We start from the raw sequence: 21,748 nt of genomic DNA on the forward strand, positions 1-21,748 counted from the left end.
TATACCGCTACACCACCGCTGGACAACGATACAGACACGAATTTCTCCTATGCACCTCATATCTCAGCTTGTGTTGTTTCTTATTTAGCCTCGTAAACAGCGACACTAGCGACATCTATGCCGTAGCCCTCATCGAAAAACTTTTCGGCACTCCATCGGAACTAACCGCTCACCCGGACAAGAGATATCGTTATCAAGCAATCAAATTAAGATTGTTTTTTTGGAATCTTTTTGTATTTTTTATTTCAATTTCAAACTTTTTTGTTACTTTCACGGTCATCCCGTAAAACCTATATCGAAAATACTAACTGAAATGGGTTATTATTTCGAGAGGTTCAATTGTGTTCAGACTCAAATTTTCAATTATAAAATTAGAAATATATCGTTTATTGTTTTTAAGTTGCTTAGGATATTATCACTGAAACTTGTGGTAAATACATTTTATTCTATTTTATCTTTTTTTCCACAATAACTTAATTTTCTGCACAAAAGTCAGTTACGTGGTCAGGTGCGGATTATCCCTGACTACTTTGTAGAATTGTAAAAAATACAAGGTATAGAAAAACTTGCTGTTTAAAACATGGATTGAATGTTCATAATATGATATACCATGCATGCAAACATAAAAAAATTAGGACATTGATAAGACTATTTTTTTCTGCATTTCCCGTTGTTCCAAATACACCATCATTTTCGTAGCCACACTTATTAAGTAATATTTTAAACAAAAAAAAGAGGTCAAACCTCCTGTAAATCCTTTTTAACTATAGGCAACTTTGAAAATAAGACTGCGTCTAAATGACGTATAATGTTTATCGCAAGCCATAATTATTTATCTATAATTAATGTAATAAAGTTTCAGTTAGATTTGCGTCAAAGATCGAGCGTCATTTTCGTTACGGTTGCGACTTGGTGAGTATTGGGTAAATAAATATAATGTTTTACTGGTGCTGTGTCATCTGCAGTTAAGTTATTCAATATTGATTTTATTTGCTTCAAACCTATAGGATATTTACTGCAGAGCCGCGAAAGTAAGAACTTTTCAATTTCGTGGTCATCATTTTCGTGGTGCTATGGGCCACGAAACTGATTAAAAGACCACGAAAAAGATGATTTTCCTACAAGTAGAAAAAATACAGAACACTGTTTTATAGAATTTTCTGCTTTTTACAGTGTAATCGTTTATGCCGTTATTGATTTAATTGATTTAAATGAAGAATGGTTGACCGTCAAGAACATTTGCTCCAGGTGTGGTTATAGGAATTATGACCAGTGCGTCGCCAATTTTGTTAACTTGCGAGAGGTTCAAGAATTATTTTGCCCTGAATGTACGTGTGAAACGTATATATCTAATTAAAGAAAACTTCGTCATTTAGAGCATTTTGTTGTGTTGTTTCGTTGTAACATAATTTCGTTCTGGTCTACCGTAGACCTGCACGGGGGGGAAGGTATTGAAAGCTGTTTTGGTTTGTGAGTTGAAGCTATTAATCTTACTTTAATTAAGTAATTTCTAGATAGTATTTAAAAGGTTACAAAAATTACAATTTGAAGTCGTCATTTTCGAGGTCAAGTTTTAATTTTTTTATATAGATATCGATTGTCTATTTCTGTTGATACCTGACTAATTAAATAATGCTTATTCGTTTTCTCATTATGATCGGAATTTCATTCAAATAGTACAATTATAAGATTTTAAAATAAATAATGTTCTTTTTCGTGTCTCGATGCTCATTTTTGTTACCGTTAAAATTGGATTTTTGCTTTTTTTAACCAAAATAAACTTTATCGATCTCTTATAATATAAAGCATCTTATCGGTACATATCCTTATGTTCAAAATAAAACAGACCACATCAAAATGTGTGTTTTTATTTCTGTAACATTTATCTTACACCTCAAATAATTACCCAAATATAGGTGCAGAGAAAAATCAGAAATAAGACCAGCGCTGGGAATCGAACTCAGGTCCTCGGCATTCCGTGCCGTGTGCTATACCGCTACACCAAAAATAAATTTGGAATTGAAATAAAAAATACAAAAAGATTCCAAAAAACCAATCTTACTGTTAGATATGTCGCGCGAACTAAGAACTCAAAGCGACAATTTGCCTAGAAAACCAGTAACTTTTCTAACTCAGTCTGTAACAAAATACTTGTACTTGCACGTGAGATATTCCATTTTAGCTCTTTAGCCTAAGCATAAGTAAACCTTTAGTGATACGAATCACTCAAATACCAATCAAAATGATCTTGCTCGAATACCCCATTCATAATATCCTAAATAATAAATGCGTAAGTTTGTGGGTGAGTGAGTATGTTTGTTATTCCACGCTGCAATTTGGTATGTAGATAGCTGGACATCTGAAATGAAACATAGACTACTTTTTATTCCGATATTTCCACGAGATAGGGGTAAAATCTATAGATAGGATAGGGGATAGAGGATAGGGTATCTTTCTATTTGTTTCTTTTTAGATTTACTTCTTTTTTTTTTTTTATTTATGTCGCTTTCCGTGAAGTCGCCCAAGCGGTCTCAGCGGAAGACCAGCGGTTGGCTCTCTACGGCCAACACTATGCTGAGCTGAGACCGTTTCGCGATTTCGCAAATACTGTCATTAATATTTATTTTATACTTGTTTTATTTTGTGTAGGTACTTATGTAATTTTGCGAATTAGCGAATAAACGTTTCTATTCTATATAAAATCTCGAAACAACCGCTGGGCTGAGAGTCATGAAATTTTACATGATTGTTTTAATGTAACGTCAATGAAAACCACGACTTAATTTTCGGGAAATCCCACGGGAATTTTTCAGAATCCCGAAATTTTAATTCAGATGCTGGACCAATGATTTACGTGTGCAAAGCCGCGGTTAAACACTAGTATTATAAATGCGAAAGTTTGTGAGTGAGTGAAAGAGTATGTTTGTTACTTCTTGACGCTGAAACGGCTGGACGGATTTGGATGAAATTTAACAAAAAGTTATTTTAAAACTTAATTTTTTTTTTTTTTTTTTTTATACGACTGGATGGCAAACGAGCAAGTGGGTCTCCTGATGTAAGAGATCACCACCGCCCATAAACATCTGCAAACCAGGGGAATTGCAGATGCGTTGCCAACCTAGAGGCCTAAGATGGGATAACTCAAGTGCCAGTAATTTCACCGGTTGTCTTACTCTCCAGCCGAAACACAACAGTGCAACACTGCTGCTTCACGGCAGGATTAGCGAGCAAGATGGTGGTAGCAATCCGGGCGGACCTTGCACAAGGTCCTACCACCTGCAAGCAATTTAAAACATAGGATACTTTTTATTCCAATATTCCCACGGGATAGGGATAAAATCTCGAAATAACAACCGCTAGGCTTAAGAGTTATGAAATTTGGTATGTAGGTAGCTGGTCGTCTGGAATAACACATAGTGACATAGGCTATTTTCACACGGGATAGGGACAAAATCATGAAATTTCAACCGCTGGATTTAGAGTCTTGAAATATTGGAAAGGTATTCTTAACACCACCTCAATGAAGATCATGATTTAAATTTTGGGAATTTTTAAAAATCCCAAAATTTCAATTCAGCTGCTGCTGGATCTAATAATTTACGAGTGCGAAGCCGCGGGTACTTTAATGTTATATTACAATTATGAAAGTAGCTCTGTCTTCCTATCTGTTACGTCTTCACGTTTAAACTGCTGAACCAAATGGTTTCTGTGACAGTTGTTGACTGTTAGTGCTAGCATCGTCAGGTCCATTTGACTACTTTAACATTTGCATTACGTTTGTGATTGCACAAATAACTAAATGAGTCGACTGTAACGTCCCTCTGTACAACGCTATGTAGCAATATTACGCCTATCTTAAAACCTTCATCATGTCAGCCGAAAGACGTCCACTGCTGGACATAGGCCTCCCCCAAGGCTCTCCACTCAGACCGGTCTTGTGCTTTCCGCATCCACCGCGATCCCGCGATCTTAACCAAGTCGTCGCTCCATCTTGTTGGAGGCCTACCGACAGCTCGTCTCCCGGTCCGCGGACGCCATTCGAGAACCTTCTGGCCCCATCGGCCATCCGTCCTGCGAGCAATGTGCCCCGCCCACTGCCACTTTAGTTTCGCAATTCTTCGGGCTATGTCGGTAACCTTAGTTCTACTGCGGATATCATCATTTCTAATTCTATCCCGCAGAGAAACCCCGAGCATAGCCCTCTCCATAGCCTCTGAATGACTTTGAGTTTTCTCATGAGGCCCATCGTTAGCGCCCACGTCTCAGATCCGTATGTCATCACTGGCAACACACACTGGTCAAAGACTTTTGACTTCAAACACTGCGGTAATTTGGACGAAAAGACACTGCGAAGCTTCCCGAACGCTGCCCAGCCGAGTCGGATTCGACGAGTGATCTCTTTCTCAAAGTTGGACCTACCTAACTGGACCGTTTGTCCCAGGTATACATAGTCGTCAACAACTTCGAGCGCAGAGTCTCCGACTATTACGGGAGTTGGTACAACATGGACATTAGACATGACTTTCGTCTTGTCCATGTTCATTTTCAGGCCAACTCGGTCGGAAACTCTACTGAGGTCAGCGAGCATAGCACCGAGGTCCTCCATGGTCTCAGCCATGACTACAATGTCGTCGGCGAATCGAAGATGAGTGAAGTACTCGCCATTAATGTTGATGCCTCGTCCTTTCCAGTCCAAAACCTTAAAAGCATCCTCCAATGCAGCGGTGAACAGTTTCGGAGAGATCACATCTCCTTGTCTGACTCCCCGCTGCAGAGGAATAGGCTTCGTGCTCTGATCCTGTAATCGGACGGACATAGTGGCGTTTTCGTACAGACACTTCAACACTTCGATATACCGATAGTCAACTTGGCACCGCTGGAGAGCCTGCAGCACAGCCCAAGTCTCGATCGAATCGAAGGCTTTCTCGTAGTCCACAAATGCTAGGCAAAGGGGAGGTTATACTCTTCAGTCTTCTGTATAACCTGCCGCAGCGCATGTATGTGGTCTACGGTACTATAGCCTTTTCGGAAGCCGGCTTGTTCGGGAGGCTGGAAGTCGTCAAGCCTGCGTGTGAGACGGTTTGTGATGACCCTGGAAAATAGCTTGTAAACATGGCTCAGAAGTGAGATGGGTCTATAGTTCTTCAGCAAGGTGTTATCACCTTTTTTGAAGAAGAGCACCACCACACTTCTGTTCCATGCTTTCGGCGTTCTCCCTTGGTGAAGGACGGAACTAAACAGCGTCTGAAGGCCCTTAAGGACTGGTCTACCACCCGCCTTCAGGAGTTCGGCTGTAATTCCGTCGTCACCCGGGGCTTTGCCATTCTTAAGCTGCTTGAGGGCCATACTAATCTCGTACAGGCTGACGTCCGGGATGTCTTCGGTATAGTGTCGGGTTAATCTAGCCCTCGGGTCTTTAGCTAGATTTTCGACAGGTGTTCGGGTTGTCGTGTATAGCTGTCCATAAAACCTCTCAACTTCCTCCAACAGCTCAGGTTTGGATGAAACGATTCTGCCGTCGTCGGTCTTGAGCTTCATCAACTGGCTTTGACCAACAGACAGATCCCTGGTAAACACCTTAGAGCCCCTGTTACGCTCAATAGCTCTTCAATACTGGTAGTATTAAATCGGCGTACATCGCGCTTCAGAGACTTTGAGATCTGTCTGTTGAGCTGCCGATAGCGACAAGCGTCACCAGAAGACTGCAGAATCATCTCACGCCTCACCTCCATGAGCCTAAGGGTGGAATCCGAAAGCCTTTTGGTTCTAGTACGGCGGGTCTTGAAGAACTTAGACCCGACCATATGGACAGCTTCCACAAACCCGTCGTTGTAATCGTCCACCTCGCTACCTAGGCATTCGAAACGATTTTGAAGTTCGAGCTGAAAGCTCTCGGGGTTTTGGAGCTGAGCAGGTTCTGGGCGGAGCGTAGATTTCATCAGTCGAGACCTTTCAAGCTTGAACTGGATATTCAATGAGCCTCGTACCATACGATGATCACTCCCGGTTTTAAACGCACTGATCACGGAGACATCATTGAATATGTGCTTTTTCGTCGACATGATAAAATCTATCTCATTCCTCGTAACACCATCAGGGCTCATCCAGGTCCACTTCCTATGCTCACGTTTCCTGAAGAAGGAGTTCATCATATAGAGTCCCTCCTTCTCCATAAAACCGGCCAGTAGGTGGCCCGGTGATTCCTACGCCCCACTCCAAATTCCCCACTCTCAGTTCTTCACCGTCTCGTTTACCCAGCTTTGCTTTGAAGTCCCCATAACAACCGTGAAGTGAGTTCTGGAGCTATGCGTGGCTCTGGAAATGTCCTCATACATAGCCTCCATCTCATCGTTGGAGTGCGTCGAGGTCGGAGCGTATACCTGTATGACCTTCAAACGAATATCGTGGGTCATTCTGAGTACAAGGCATGCTACCCGGTTCGACACACTCTCGATCTTCACCACGTTGTTCACGAGGGACCTGTGGACGATAAACCCGACACCTCCCTGGGACTGGTGTTCGCCCTCCCGGAAATAGAGCAAGTTACCGGACTTAAGAGTTATCGTGTCCTCCCCCTCTCTACGGACTTCTGATAACCCTATGATTTCCCATCGTAACCTGCTCAATTCTTCCTCCAGTTCCAGTATCCTTTCATCGGTCCGCAGTGTTCGGCAGTTATATGTTGCCAGGGCCAAAGGTTGTCGTTTTTTGTAGCCGGGCCTCTGCCGGTGATTAGCTATAGCACCCCCTGCCCGCGCGTTACCATGGCCGCTACCGGAGCCAGGAATAGCAGGGCCGCCGGGGACTAGGGGTCTGGGCTGATTGTGTGGATTCATTAGTTTTATATCTTGTACCTTGGGGGGAAAAATGCCTTAGTCGCCACGCTTGGCAGGCGGGTTGGCGACCGCAGTTATATCCGATAGTTCGCGGAGGACGCTGCTGCCCATCCTCCGGTTTATCCCTTAGTCGCCTCTTACGACACCCACGGGAAGAGAGGGGGTGGTGCAATTCTTGACCGACACCACACGGAAGATCTTAAAACCTTCATTTAATGAAATTCTTTGCGCATGTTGTTAAGAGACGCGGGTTCATATCCCGTCTGACCTTTTTTAAAGTATTTTTGGGTTTTTCAAAAATCATAATCGGATAGCATTTCTATTCCTTTCATTTGTAGTTCTATGGAAAAAGCCCTTACGCAATAACAAGGGATTAGAATGGTTTTAGTTCACATTACTAAGACAATTTTAGCCTAGGAATTGTATGAAATGATCTGTAACGATCTTTGTAGGTTTGTGTGTTTGTCTTTGTAGGCTCAAAGTCATTCAGAGGGCTATGGAGAGGTCTATGCTCGGGGTTTCTCTGCGGTATGGAAACAGAAATGATGTTATCCGCAGTAGAACTAAGGTTACCGACATGGGCCGAAGAATTGCGAAACTGAAGTGGCAGTGGGCGGGGCACATTCCTCGTAGGACTGATGGCCGATGGGGTCAGAAGGTTCTCGAATGGCGTCCGCGGACCGGGAGCTGTACCGCTCTAACAAGATGGAGCGAAGACCTGGTTAAGATAAGATAAGACTGAAGAGCCTTGTGGGGGCCTATGTCCAGCAGTGGATATGATTATCTTTGTAGGATGAATTAGAATAGGGCGGATCCATCTTTTCCCGTGGGTGTCGTAGCGACTAAGACTTAAGTTCTCTACTCACTACACCGTATCATGACGTGGCCGTGACAGTAATAGGATCGTATTAGGCACGGAATGTCAAGCGCATACATGACATGCGAAGGCGACAGTTGGTTAGGAAACGTGCTAGTGGCATAGTCTGATACTTTTCAATCATCATCATCATCCCAGCCTATATAACCCTTAAATTGGCACTGTGCATCACCGTGTACGTTAGTAAATAAAAAATCCTATCATCAATATATATATTTTTTGAAACTTTTACGACTAAAAACTACTAAATAATTTATGATGAATGGTTGAAAAAATATGTGACTTGGCAATAATTTCAAATTAAGTCAGTGTCAAAAATAAGTTCAACGCGGCGTCGCATTCTAGTACCTAGGGAAAGCTTTATTAAAAAATTCAACTTTTTTCTATGCAAGTTATGCTTATTATGTTTTGTGTTTTAGAAAAGGCTAAAGTATACGAACAATTGGTTCTTTTGTGTACATTCAGCATCATAACAACGATAATCACTGTTGAATTAGAACGTACGCCACGGTTACCGTCGCCAAGTTTGTGAAGAAGTACTTACATTCAACTACGGTAACCACCATGTACGTTTGCCAACTACAAAGGTGAATTAACTTCGGTACCACGGTGTACATTACCAAGTTCCCTGTACATTTTTTGATTTCAAATTAACGATTTTACGTCCCCTTGTTTATTTTAAATCTTTTAAACAGTATGCTTTTCTTCTTTGTCTGCAGTGCTTAACATAAAGTCGACACCGCATAAGATTTTAGCTTTAATTCCCGTAGAAAATGCATGTTATGATGTTGGGCTCTAATCCGGACGAGGAAATTAAACCGCACGCACGCCACAATTCGATTCTGATGATAGCTCTGATGCACCATCTCTAAACTTCTTTGGAACGTTTGAATTGCTATTCTGCTTATTGGATGAGCATAAGGTTGATAAAATATATATGTATGTATATCCAAACCGATTGAATTCTGAAAGCATGCACGATGCTTCTTTGACCATTAGAGAAAAAGTTCTGCCCTGGCCATCCACAGTTATATGATGCTTTGCCCACATTAAACTCTATGCAATCCATAGCCACGCCATCTACACTTGAGCGCGTTTAGAACTCAACCAGAGCTCATCTTCAGAGCAACTCATATATGCCCCTTTTTTCGCTGTTGGAAAACACGAAATTGCTTTTTGACAGTTGCACAATATATTTGATTTGGATAGGTACGAGTATTTAAGTAAATGTAAACAAACTTCAGTTGCTAGATTGTCACATTCAAGATTTAAACATTTTACTTGTCTATCATTGTAATACTAACTAGACTAGTGTATTTCAATACAGATAGTATGTTTAGATAGTTTAATGGGGAAATTTCATTATTTAAGACACCAATTGACGGTGTTTTGTTTACATTTAGTTAAATACAATACCAAATATACCAAAACCAAAACCAAGTATAAATGATGTTTTTTTAAAAAATTAGGTTTTTTTTTATATAAAAGTTTACTGCCTCATTGGCAGCGGTAACCAGCGTGTACACAAAATAATGTTACTTTGTTCTTATAGAATTGGAACGTGCATGGTGATGTACATAGATTTCTGAAAAACCAATAATGCTAGATTTTTTTTTTAATTTTTCTGTAGACCTAAGACGGTATTTAAATCAAGGTATGATACTGTATCACTTGTTTTTGTATTTTTTTACTCTTGCCAATTTAAGGGATAAGTCCACTGCTGGGCACAAGCCTCCTCTCAGAATGAGAGGGTTTTTCAATACAAAAAATATATTTTTGCCTGACACGGTGCTACGAGTATTACGGTTATGGTTATGGTATGATCGCTGTTATGGCTTCCTAATGTTTTTTGTAGCTTATTATATTAACAACAACGGATTTAACTTAAATAAATGTGATTCTGTCTCCATCTACTGGAACACAACAAACAGAGACGGCATTTAATTTAATCAATGGCTGGTGAAACAGAGGTTAATCTATTTAATTTTCCCAACAAATTATTTACGGTTTTGTTTTCCCGTTCGGTTTTTTTTTTCTTAATTTTATCAATTATGTAGTGGCAGTTTCATACAGAGATGAACGAAAATTCCTGTGGGAAATTAGCAAAGCTTAGAGTTCCAATTCAACTAGACTTTTATTGGTCCACGTGACCGAAGCTGCGAGTACGGTACTGGTCCTGCCGCCAACGATGAACGAGTAGCGAGTGGAGCTAAAAACTAGATGAATTGGCGAGCAGAGAGATGCGAGTGTAGTTCGAATAGTTTTGTCACTGGGCTAGAAGCGACTGTATGACAGGATGTGCGACAGGAGAATACTCGCACTGTGGAGGAGTTAAATTTGTTTGTTTGTTTGGTATGATTGGTTTTTTGGAGTCTTTTTGTAATTTTTATTTCAACTCCAAATTTGTTACTTTTACGGGTATCCCGTGAAACCATATCGAAAATACAAACTGAGAAATGGATGCACAGAAAAACCAGAAAAAGAGACCAGCTGGGAATCGAACGCGCTGGAAATAGGAAAGAAATCGTGTCTGTACTCCTATCCAGTGCTGGTGTAGCGGTATAGCACGTAGCACGGAATGCTGAGGACCTCGGTTCGATTCCCAGCGCTGGTTTCTTTTACTGGTTTTTCTGTGCATCTATGTTTCAGCTTGTATTTTTGATGTGGATTTTACGGGATCACGGTAAAGGTAACAAAATTGGAGTTGAAATAAAAAATACAAAAAGACTCCAAAAACCAATCTTAAAAAAATATTGTCCTGTTTAGCCCGTAAGTCAGATTATCATAAAATATTGGTCACGGTATTTTTGCTTTTGTCAATCATAAAAAATTGGGCTTATATTCTGTTTCTACGGCACGCGAAAAAACGAACATTAGAGAAGAATATATTTTTCCCCATGCACTTTTTATCCTGTGTAGGGCGTCCTGAGGCACGGTGGACGTATGACGTTAAGAGAGTCGCTGGCGGCGGATGGATGCGAGGGGCTGAAGACAGGGTGTTGTGGAAGATGGAAGACCCATGTCCAGTCCAGTAGTACGGCTGTAGGCTGATGATGTTGATGATTACTTTTTATCATTTGCTCTTAGTACAAATTTTCAAAGTATGGGCTGTTAGTGGTCCTTCAAGACAATAGAGCTTGTTGTATCATGTCAATACACAAAAATTAAATACAAAAAAAAAAAAAATTTAGGGATTTTTGAAAGTCTTGTTTATACCGTGTCGTATTCGTTTCATTGTCGTTTTAGAGGTGCAATATTTTGTACATTCCTTGAGCGAGAAAATAGTTGGTAGCTCACCGCTTCCTTGACGGTAGTGGAACAATTGCCTAAAACCTATTCAATATTTTCATCACAATACATGTACTCCATTCCTTTTCAATTAATTATCCCGTCGCTTTCGCTGGAATTCAGTTGAAAACATTAGCGAAGACAATTTGTATTGTACATGATGTTACTTGACAATTTATATTTGTTTCTCCCAGCGCAAAAGGTAGTAACTCGAATCAAGGACACGTGGTGTTTGAATCTTAGCGTGTCGTATTAAAGTTCAAATTAGAAGTGAATTTTACTTGGAAGTTGTTTCTGTTTGAACAGAAACGTGTGATTTATTTGCCGGCAACTGGATTGAAAGCTTGTATCCGTTCAGATGTTTAAATTTGTTAAAGATTCAATGGCAGCACTAGAAGTGTTTGGGTATTTTTGAAATTCTAAATTAGGTTAAATTTAGTATTAAGGCCTAGCTTTTATAAAATAACTAGCCTTTATCTGTGGCATCGCTCGAGTAATAGATCTGACAGTTGAACTTCCGGGATTATTCCAAAGTAATTCCCAAAAATGACATCGTGAATGCAACACCAGGGGTATTGCAGATGCGTTGCCAACCTAGAGGCCTAAGATGGAATACTCAAGTGCCAGTAATTTCACCGGCTGTCTTACTCTCCACGCCGAAACACAACAGTGCAAGCACTGCTGCTTCACGGCAGGATTAGCGAGTAAGATGGTGGTAGCAATCCGGGCAGACCTTGCACAAGGTCTTACCACCTGCAATAATGAATTATAAGTAGGATTTACTTATTATTAATTATGTGGACGACCCTTAACGTTGAAGAGGCCCAGATAATTCGTAAGAAGGTTTAAATTAAATTTATTAACGCAGTGTACGTTTGTGTACACAAGAAACGGGGGTTTAACAATATGTCAGCGTTAATTGCGAGAATGGAATTTCTGAAACGCTTTAGGGTCCATTTTAGGAAGGGGTACAATTTGAGACATTAATTCTCAGGCCTTAAGTGTTAGTTTTTAGTATCACAATAGAATGCTATGAAAACAAATGTTTTGACACTACAAATTAAATTTAAAATCTGAATATTTTCACGAGCACGACCAACATTTTTAACCCCCGATGCAAAAAGAGGGGTGTTATAAGTTTGACCGCTATGTGTGTCTGTGTGTGTATGTCTGTCGTACGTAGCTCCTAAACGGGTGAACCGATTTGAATGCGGTATTTTAATTGAAAGCAGGGTTTCTAGCAATGGTTCTTAGACATGTTTTATCAAAATTGGTTCAGCCGTTTTTGAGATATTGAACTTTGAAGTGACAATGTCGGGGGTTTTCCAACTATAATATATTGGTTAGGTTATTACCCAACAAAACATAGTTATAAAATTGACAGAAACTCTAACAGCGATCCAGATATGCAAGTTTGTGTAATAAACGATGCATCGCGTGATAAAATAGACTAGCTTAATTATGAATTGCTAAATGAGTAAAAAAAACGTACTTATCAAAAGTACGTTAATTTTTGTTACCATATATTACCGTCTTTTACCGGACCAATTTTACCGCTCTACATTTCTACTGATATAACTTACCGTCAGGTGAACCCTTTATTCGTTTGCCACACCTACATCAAAATTAAAAAATTAAACTGTCACATCTTTAAATTTTATGAAACTTGTATGAAACGCTCAAATCCCTCTTTCAATCTATACTCTTTGTTCTCTTGTGCGATGGTGAAAATGCTTCGATGCCCTCCGGAAAATTCAAAGGGGGGCTTAAAAGCCTACTAACAACATTCTGGAACTCGATGAAACGAATAGCGTTCTCAAACACTGAATCCACCTTTTGCATGCTGTCGGTATTTGTAGCGCAAATTGGGCGTCTCTTACTAGAGAGGGACCTAATTGAAACCAGAAACCGATGTTTTATGACGTAACGAGGAATAAAAAAATGCTACCAAAATTCATGGTCAGAAATAGTTCTTTATGACAAGTCATTATGACAAGGTTCTGAGGTGGTTAAATTGGTTGGTTGACTGTATCTACTTCCATGTTACTATCAAGAAACAACCCGTTAATGATTAGGTAATAAATTACAGGTCGCCAGGAACATTAAATAATAGCGCAATACGAAATGCAGTAGAAAGTAATAGTAGATTATTGTCGTGGCCTGGAAGTAGGCAATTGCTGGCTGAGTATGAGTATTAAATGGACGAGCTTGCGAGTCCGTTTAACGAATACGAAGCCAGCAATATTGCTATTCCAGCCGAGACTAATGTAAAGCTTTTCTCAAAAAAGGGGAATAATTCTGAAATAGGATAGGTAAACTTTCTCTCAAAATAATAAAATTATAGCATTTAATTTTATTCCATTTAATGCTTTGCCACTTTTTTTCTTAAAATTTGCAGGTTTTTTTCATTAAAAATAAACCACAAGCTGTTTCAGACCCAATGAAAAAAGTCCGGAGTTCCAACAAAATATCTGATACTGGCCATTAGACTTGGCTGTGTATACGACTTGTGCCAACATTTCCATGGCCTTTTTAACTTTTAAAAAAACTTGTGACTGATTGCAGGCGCGGTAATTTATTATTGTCGAGCTATCCAATCTTTTTAACTTTTTAATTTTTCGCTGACCATAATCTATGCACTTCACCTTCTGATTATGTAAAGCATAATGTCAACTTTTACGGACATTTTCGAGAAAAAACATTTTTTTTCGTGTCTGGTTTTAAAACCGATACCGTCACATCCCTCGTGATCTATGCGGACGCGCGAGCGCAGAATTCTAACTCGCTGACTGTGACGTTTCGTTATTCCATTGTTTTATTGGTACAAATTGTTTTATTTATACATTGTTAGTCCGATTGATTTATTTATGCGCGCGCAGTTGAAAGAACGTCATTGAATGCGTGGATGACAAAAGTAGTTAAGGTGCCAAAGGTTGCCATTGCGTAGTTTGGAAGTCGTTCTAGTATTTATTATCGTTAGCGTAAACTGCGCACACGCACGTACGGAATTATATTTGATATTTACCACGAGCTTTACGGTGAAGGAAAACATCGTGAGGAAACCTGTACAACAAACCTGCGAAGCAATTCAATGGTGTGTGTGAAGTTCCCAATCCGCACTGGGCCCGTGTGAGAACTACTGCCCAAGCCCTCTCATTCCGAGAGGTGGCCTGTGCCCTGCAGTGGGACGCATATAGGCTGGGATGATGTTATCAAAAAAAATAATTTTAAATAATCATCATTTAAAATTCAACAATAGATATGATTGGAAATTACATATTTTGTTACCGATATAATATTAGCGGCAAAAATAAGTACAAACAGTCTCAAGGCACGTTAAAAAGACATACCTAAACCTTAACTATACTTACGTTTTATGCCAGTATCGTAATTAATTTTTAATTTTTACTTTTGAAAATACGAAGACTTTTTTAATTTCCTTTAAAAAAATTAAGTGGATTTTACATGTGATACTAAGAACATAAATAAAACTAGTAAATTATGAAGTAAGCAATTTCACCTGATTTGCTGAAGAGCGCAGCCTAAGATATTGGCAATATTTGGAAGAATTATATTTTTTCTTTTACAAATATAAAAATTTACTCGCAAATGTGATGAAAAACATTGTATGACGCACGGGCGGTACTAGAATTACGAACATCGACTCATTAAAGCCCTCAGTCTTCGACTTCGGGCTTCAAATAGACTCTCGTTCGTAATTCCTTATTTACCGCCCTTAAGACACAATGTACTATTAATTATTAAGCGGTGTTTGCTTAAAGTTTTTGCGAACCTTGGACACCTTTGAACTTTGAACCTTTGAAACCTTTGAAACACAGACTGTTGTCGATAACTTCCCTGGTTCCCTGGCAAGTAAAGGCAAAACTTTTTATTATTATAGTTACTGAGCTCATAGTTTATACTAACGACTATAATTAATTACCATTGAGTAAACATAACTAAAACAATTAAGTATTTTGCTCACCCGAAACCTGCAACTTTTTTTTTTAATCGACTGGATGGCAAACGAGTAAGTGGGTCTCCTGATGGTAAGAGATCACCACCGCCCATAAACATCTGCAACACCAGGGGTATTGCAGATGCGTTGTAACTTGCATTGTAAAAGGGGGATTAAAAAATACTCAAACTAGTTTAAAGTATATTATTACAATACCTAGTGCAATAAATACAAACTACTCTCGAGTTTTCAGTTATTCACCACCACCACCAACACCTTGTACAAGGTATGGCTCATTCAGGAGTTTTCAAATACCGCATTGTAATGAAATGAAATCATTTATTTCGGGCATTAGGTACCCATAATTATTTTTACATGCATATCATAACTTCCCTATTATATGTTCAGAATCGACTATCAAATGGCCTTTATTAAGAAACCTGGTATCTGCGGGTGCATCTTAATGTTCACATTAAAGTACAGTGCATCTTAATGTTTACATTAAAGTATCTGTAATACTTTTTTTAACAATGCATATCTGTACATATTGTAGAAAACTTATGACATGCATGTAGATAATAATTATTATTATAAATAAAACTTTAGTTTTTTATTATCTATTTTATTTAAGCTTTGGTAGGTACTTCAAACTAGTTATCAGTAACACTAACTCAAAAATACAGGACATATCTGAATATATTATAGAAAACTTATGATATGCATGTAGATAAAGTTATGTATGCGGCTATACATAATTAAGCATTAAAACACTCGTGTGATCTTATTATGAAACCACACTCGTACTTTAATGCCTCTCATTATGCACCAGCCACATAAATAACTATTATTAGTAAGCACACGAAATGCTCATTGGATCTCACATGCATGATCATCCAATGAGTGAGAAGAGGACTGTCCAATTGTCCATCCTTTCTGCAACGACCTCCAGAAGAGTGTCAGTCGGTGCTGCTCCGCACACATCCTTTTCATGATATCCCAGCCACTCTATAAATAGGTGCACGTGTGTCGATAATGTGTTCAGTGGCAGCCTCAGCAACCCACACGTTCCTTTGTAAACAGAAACGTAATACATCGTATTTATAGTTTTCATTTAATTAAAGCTGTAAGCTGTAAGCTGTGTTTTAAGCTGTTCGTCAGGAAACACGCCAACCTATTTACGACAAGAAAGACACTGAGATCACACAGGCAAAATAAAAAACAATTATTAATACCAAAAACTAAACTAGCTATGTTTAAAAATGGCCCCTATTGCCGATGCATACGCATAGCAAATAAAATACCGGAAATGATCACTTCGGAAACCAGCGACCATGTATTTAAAAATAAGCTAAAAAAATTACTGGTAGAAAAATGTTACTATAAATTTGATGACTTTTTTAATGATACACTATGAAAATTAAATGTTAAATAATAAATGCCCCTAGTAGTTCATAAGAAAATTTTAATTGTTACACTACTTTTAAGAAATACGAAATAGTTGAATGATGACATTAATAATAATATTGAAAATAATAATTTGACATTGAACATTATTAAAATTAAATTTCATTTAAATTTCAATCTAATTAAGTTACGAAAATTCACAATAAATTCTTATTACCTATATTAGCATTAGTATTTTAATGACATCACTCCTCTAATCCGTGGATATAATGAATTATTGGAGTAAAATAGTTTAAGGATTATCATTTTTATACCCTAACAGGGTGTCGTGTACCTACTATTTAATAATATGTCACCTAATGTAATGAACATGACTTATAAATGAATAAATAAATAAATAAATAAGCTTAAGGTTGACAATTAGAGCTTTTGTGACACAATGGAAGTTTCTTTTTTATATAAGCTGGCCTATTTATGATTATATCGGGTGTGGCCTGCAATACGAGCAAAGAATTTAAACATGGATCATACTCGTCCAACTGAACAACATTAGTTCCAGATTAAATAATTATTTTTTATTACACTTTTAAGTTTATTCGAAGAAGCAATGTAAAGAAAAATGCTTGATGTTTGTAGCGTGACAGGTGACATCAGTTATATTCTAGGATGGCGTACATTGATAGCAGTATTTAATTTGTATGAAAAAGGGAAAATTCAAAGACTCCATTATTTTTAAGTCGCTGAACTAATGTTGTTCAGTTTGACGAGGATGATCTATGTTTTAATTTTTTGCTCGTATTACAGGCAACACCAATTTAAAAAAAAACCGCCAAGTGCGAGTCGGACTGGCTCACGAAGGGTTCCTTACCATTATCTATTATAGCATTAGACATTAGCAAAAAACGGCAAAAAAGTCAAGTTTCTTGCATGGAGGCCCCCTTAAATACATATTTTATTTTAATTTAATTAATTGAGAATGCTTGTCCAATAAATTCCCATAAATAGATAGATTCGATAAAAGAGGAGTAAGGATTTATTATTGAATCTCACAGTATGTACATGTACGTACATCATCTCAAGTCATCTTCTTAAGAGTTTTACCTTATAAGATTACTTATTTGCAGTGGCGTAGCGTTAGATATTTTCATGGTAAAGCGGAAGCAAAGATCGCATGTTATCTTTCATAATCATAAATCATGTACGTGTAGTCCTATTTCGTAAATATTGGGCGAGCCGATGGTAATAGGGTTCTGCTTACGTGTCAACTTAAGTTAATGAACTAAAATAATTTCCTTGCTCACCCGCGACCTTACGATAGCTAAGCCCGACATGCAGTTTACACGTACACGATGCTACCAGTTGTTATGCTACCAGTTGTTATGTGTTGTGGTCTAACAACTGGTAGCATGGTGTACGTTTGTGTCACTCTCAAGATGAGCTCTGGTTGAGTTCGAAACGCGTCAGTGTAGTGTGGTGGTGGTGATAGATGGGTTTGTGTGATTTGTGTGTGTTCTTACAGTGTGGAGGTGGAGGAACTGCATGAACACGCATATTTTGCATAAGCTTAGCTATCGTAAGGTCGCGGGTGAGCAAGGAAATTATTTTAGTTCATTGATATGGACCTCCGCAAAGTAAAGCCTGATTCAATAAATTATTCAACTTAAGTTGTTACGTCTCTACTAGTATGTTTACGACAAACATGAATGACCGAGGTACAAGTATGAATAAGCGTTTTAATTTTAATCAAACGACATCTGATTTATAATTAAACACGACAGTCATATGATTGATCACAACTCATGAGTAAGCATACGCGCTAGAAAGGAAATACTAAACATAACTTAGGTGTCATCTTGATGAATTAATCACCGAGTAAAAGTAGCCAATACTTGGCTCAATACATACAGCCCCCTGTACCACAAAAGTTACAAGTGCTACAATTCGACAAAATTGTAACATTTTACTATGGGAAACTTGACAATTTTGTCGAATTGTAGCACTTGTAACTTTTGTGGTACAGGGGGCAGGTGGGTGGAACATATGTCACAATCAAGCAAGACATACAAACTTACAGATACAGTTGGTAAAATAAGGCAGCTATAACAACGGATTGACTTCTAAATTTATCCAAACGCATTGTTAAATTGTCAGCAATGACATAATAGCGGTTTGAAATTCAGTTCTATAAGGATGGATGACGCTGCTGTGGTACGTGGTAAATTGAAGTTTAAAATCTTTGGAATAAGGTTGAGAGCTTGGGTAGTTGCGTTGTAGCTGTAGGGTAATTTACACTATTGTTGATTGATAGGAATTATCCAGTTAAGAAATTACTATCAATTACGAGCGTTCCTCTTTATATATTCAATTTACGCTTTAATTTTGAAACACGATTTAACAAAAATAAAACTTTTAGGTACAGTACAAAAACGGTAAAACCAGACGAGCTTAATTTTTTGAGTTGTGAGTCGCGTAATTTAGGTCGCGTAGTTTCTGCTACATCAGATTTCATACAAAATTCCTATTTCTTTCACACGGAAACTCAAAAATGAGTTGTTTGCTGACTCCAGCCCCGGCTGAATTTGAGTTCGCGGCTAGAGGGGGCGAGAGAATCATCAGTCTTTAATTTTCATCTCAGTATTTTCTTTTATCATTTTCTTCTGTGTCTCCTGAATACGAGTATGCTTCGTAAATCAACTGAATATATCGCTCATCTAGCGACACAACAGAATTTTTGCGGAGCAGAAATTACGCGACCTAAAATACGCAACTCACAACTCAATAAATGACGCTCGTCAGGCTTCACCCTAAAAAAGTCAAAGATACAATATTAAAAAAATCTAGATTAAAAATGATCGTATGTCCTAGCCCCGGTTTCAGTCTATATAATTGCTTAATCCCGTAGCTCTAACTAAAGCCATTTAGCTGTTCACGTGCGAAATGCCTCTACGGTCCAGAAAGCTTTTTCTCTTTGCACTGCGCAACTACTCGTAAATGGTTAGCTGGCAGTACAGTCAGCAGCAGAAGTAGAGCGGCTACGGTGCTCAAAATGCACACACGACTCAACTGCCAAGGTATTAAGAGTGTTTATCATTTTGATCACCACAACTGCTTATCTACTTCTGCTGCTGCCTGTAGTACATTTGCGCTATGAACAGCCAATAGCCTTTAATCGGGTGAACCTATCTAATTAACAGCTATTGAATGATAATAGGCAATATAGGCATAGCTATTGAATTGGATATGTATACCCAATTAAGTCGCACTCAAAGAGCTTTGAATTCCATCCGATTACCGCTTTTGAATAGCAATTGTTATTGAATACGGTATTTGAGTATTTTTTATTTGTTTTGTAAATCAAAGATCAGTGGGCGCCCCGACATGGTCAACGGAGACGCGGCAGACCGAGACGGAGGTGGTAGGATGACTTGGAAGCATTCAGAAACGACTGGCAAAACTTAGCTGCCGACAGAGGAAGTTGGCAATCCGAGGGAGAGACCTTTGCCCAGCTGTGGGACATAGAGAATGGCTAGAGAAAAAAAAACAAAGATAGCGTATTATCCTGACTGATGGACAGACAAACAGATAACAATGCGATCTTATAAGGGTTCTCTTTTTGCCATCTAAGATACAGAAAACTAAAATATATAGTAATAGTATGTTGGGTGGGCCAAATTTTATGCTGCTGAAAATATATTATTATTTCAGCCATTTCGAAAAATACACGAGTTTCAGCGCCAACTATTTATATATCTACATTTTTGAGCTTCGACTAAGTAGTTTGTTCTTGATTGCTGTCTTACGAATATCATCTCCCCATTAACCACAGAGCTCACTACACCAAGTTTCCAGTCACGCGGTCTTCCTTCTAGACCCATTCTGCCCTATCAGTTCCGCGTCTTATGAGACCAGCTATTATTTCAGGTACATTCAAGGATGTATTATGCGTCAAACATTCTCCATGTTTTATTCATGACATTTCATAAGTTAAGTTAAGTGGGGCACATCATGCGAGAGATGAGCAATGTCAGTAACACGATATTACTTGGTGTCAACAAACGTCGTTTTACCCTAACGCGAATACAGGTACGTGTAAAACTGGCATTCACGGACAGATAAATAAAATAGATTACGCAAATGCATCTACTTCGCGTGTCCGAACCCTGACCAAACGTCGGGGTTGGCCCCATACAAACAGACCGCTAACTGACTAATCACGACTAGTGGCTGACTCGAGCCCCACGGCGTGTTCAGGCGGCGCATTTGAATCGATTTTGCGCGGACATAGGGGAATTTACTTCGCTAATTCGCTCTTGAGACGTGACAGTAAATATAAAAAGTGACACGGTTGGTTTTCATACAGATTGAGGTGTTTGCGTTATCTAGTGTAATCTATATCTGTGGGTGAGACGATGCCTGTGCCCAGCTGTGCGACGTATATAGGCTGGGATGACGATTATGATGCTGATAATCGAAGTTGCTTAAAACTTTTATCAGAACACACACACACAAACATCACGCCTGTATTCCCAAATTGGGTAGACAGAGCACACGGAACGTTACCGCTTCGGAGCCACTTTTATCAATTTTAGGTATTTTTATCGGAATTCATTGAAAAATTCGACCTGTAGAAGAAAACAGACGTACGAAAGCATTTTTGCAGAAGCTTCGCTTTCGGTCGGTCAATAGAGCACAAATTTATTGTGTCTTAAACAATTTATCGCGATACAAAACTGGAAAATAAAACGAATGACGTAAAAATCATCAATATCTGTTGAAAATAAGCAAGATATGAGCGAATGAAGGTTCCACCTCTTTCTGGGAAAATGAAATTTAGTAGGTACTTATGGACTTTCTGTGGTCGTTGTAGCATATCATTTTATAGTGCATGACAGATCTTTTTTGAAAGGTTTCAGTTCGTTTTGATAATTTTGAAGGGTTACAGTTGATTTTAACAGATAAAAATGCTTAAAACATTATTCTCTAGTAATCGTACCGTGAACAGGACTCCTCGCAATGCTCAGGTAAGTGGGCCAATATCGCGGTACACATACGCAGCCTTGGCAAGACATCTTCACTTGTCGCCTCCATTCATGTTCCGTGGTCGTGCACGGTGCCACGAGCGGCAAAACGACGGTTAATTGCCGTTTAACTTACATAATGAATGAGTTTTAAAATTTACTCATGTCATAAATACAATGTTGTTGCCTCTTGTTTATTCGGATAAAACAAACAAACAAAGACGGCATTATAGATATCATAAAATTTATTAATGAGTGGTGAAAAAGGCTCGTAACGGCAAAAAAAGTTTTAAAGTTAAAAACTTCTCACGTCTTTGTACATTTCTATTGTTAACTGTTATTTTTCATGTGTTTTATGTACAATATA

The 21,748-nt window shown here is 38.6% G+C and overlaps 1 protein-coding gene and 1 pseudogene across 1 annotated transcript in view; one reads left to right on the top strand and one right to left on the bottom strand.

Moving 5' to 3' along the window:
- Positions 1-21,748, top strand: part of LOC141428818 (uncharacterized) — a 54,497-nt gene that overhangs the window by 21,636 nt on the left and 11,113 nt on the right. The gene's annotated exons all lie outside the window — the stretch shown is intronic.
- LOC141428503 (uncharacterized) lies at positions 3,869-6,836 on the bottom strand (annotated as a pseudogene).

The sequence above is a fragment of the Choristoneura fumiferana genome, chromosome 6, assembly GCF_025370935.1.
Source record: "Choristoneura fumiferana chromosome 6, NRCan_CFum_1, whole genome shotgun sequence".
Lineage (NCBI taxonomy): Eukaryota > Metazoa > Arthropoda > Insecta > Lepidoptera > Tortricidae > Choristoneura > Choristoneura fumiferana.